The sequence below is a fragment of the Nematostella vectensis genome, chromosome 14, assembly GCF_932526225.1.
Source record: "Nematostella vectensis chromosome 14, jaNemVect1.1, whole genome shotgun sequence".
NCBI classification, from domain to species: Eukaryota; Metazoa; Cnidaria; class Anthozoa; order Actiniaria; family Edwardsiidae; genus Nematostella; species Nematostella vectensis.
In genome coordinates, this window is record NC_064047.1 from 13,848,930 (window position 1) to 13,850,890 (window position 1,961).

Consider the following 1,961-nt stretch of genomic DNA (forward strand, 5'->3'; position numbering starts at 1 on the left):
TGCTGTGAAGGAGGATTCTTCTATTTATATGTGTGCTTCACGCCATATAGCATAGTTTTTAATCGTTAATAGTTTGGAAATATTTTCCCACATATTGGTTTTTAGCAGAAACTGGTAAATCAAGGTTTAAGATACATGCCCGCGGCCTGTGCGGTCTGGGTTTAAGGGACATGCCCGCGGCCATGCGGTCTTGGTTTAAGATGCATGCCCGCGGCCTTGTGCGGTATTGGTTTAACATACATGCCCGCGGCCTGTGCGGTTATGGTTTAAGGGACATGCCCGCGGCCGATGCGGTCTTGGTTTAAGATACATGCCCGCGGCCTTGTGCGGTCTTGGTTTAACATACATGCCCGCGGCCTGTGCGGTCTGGGTTTAAGATACATGCCCGCGGCCATGCGGTTTGGTTTAAGGGAAATGCCCGCCGCCTGTGCAATATTGGTTTAAGGGACATGCCCGCGGCCTGTGCGGTCTTGGTTTGCGCTTCCACAGTGGCCCGGATTTTGAGCATGCGCCCAAGTGATTTTAAAATCGCCACCCTCAACTTTACTTTTCTTTCTTTCCCTCTGCGCTAAAGCTAATTGACAATGGGAAGATTTGCAGCTTATATCCTTGTTCTTTACGCCTTTACTGGCTTCACGGGAACGTCCGACGGGAGAAGCTGCCCAAGGCCCGCCGACCCCTGCTCAGCAGCGAACTACATCCCGATTAAAGACCCGCATAGAAGCACAAAATACAGATACAAAAGACCGCAGCCCGCCTTGTACAACTACCTCCTTCAGCCCGGATGGTATCGGTTCACTAGCAGTGTCGGCGGCGAGATCCCGACCACTAAACCCGAGCCGAACATGTGTGGAACCTTCGCGCCGATATGGATAGGGGGACCCACCCAGACACGATTGGGGTAACCAAGGAAACTACCGCGTGCGTTAACGTCAATAACAGGAACAACGGCTGCTTCCGGTCTATTGACATGTGCGTGGAGAAGTGCAGCGGAGGGTACTGTCTACTATCTTCGACCTCTTTATGGGTGCTCAATGGCGTACTGCGCAGGTAGGTTTTCGGGACACTAGTTATTGGAGCTGATCACGCGAGGAAAGCGTTGCGTGACCATAAATGACTGTGCTTGTTGCGTGACCATGAATGGCTGTGCTCGTTGCGTGATCATGAATGGCTGCGCTCGTTGCGTGACTATGAATGGCTGTGCTCGTTGCGTGACCATTTATGGCTGTGCTCGCTGCGTGACCATGAATGGCTGCGTTCGTTGTGTGACCATGAATGGCTGTGCTCGTTGTGTGACCATGAATGGCTGTCCTCGTTGCGTGACTATGAATGGCTGTACTTGTTGCGTGACCATAAATGGCTGTGCTCCTTGCGTAATGATGAATGGCTAAGCTCGTTCCGTGACCATGAATGGCTGTCCTCGTTGCGTGACTATGAATGGCTGTGCTCGTTGCGTGACTATGAATGGCTGTGCTTGTTGCGTGACCATGAATAGCTGTGACTGTTCTGTGACCTTGAACGGCTGTGCTCCTTCCGTAATGATAAATGGCTAAGCTCGTTGAGTGACCATGAATGTCTGTGCTCGTTGCGTGACTATAAATAGCCGTGTTTGTGCGTGACCATAAATGGCTGTGCTGGTTGCGTGACCATTTATGGCTTTGCTCAGTGCGTGACCATGAATGGCTGCGCTGATTGCGTGATTCTGTTTGTAAATATCAGTAGTGTATTATGTAACACTGTACATAGCTCTACAAAGTGGTAGAGAAGCAAACGTTTGAGGAATGTTTGGTAGCCATTTCTGTTTTTTAAACTGTATCCTTTTTCAAGGCGATGGAATACCCTGCGACGAAGGCTTTAGTGGACCAAATTGCACAGGTATCCCATATCTTCAACCCAGACATATCAGAGCTTTGACAGACTGTGACTGTTATCGTGGGGAGGGGGGGGGGCGATACAAAAAC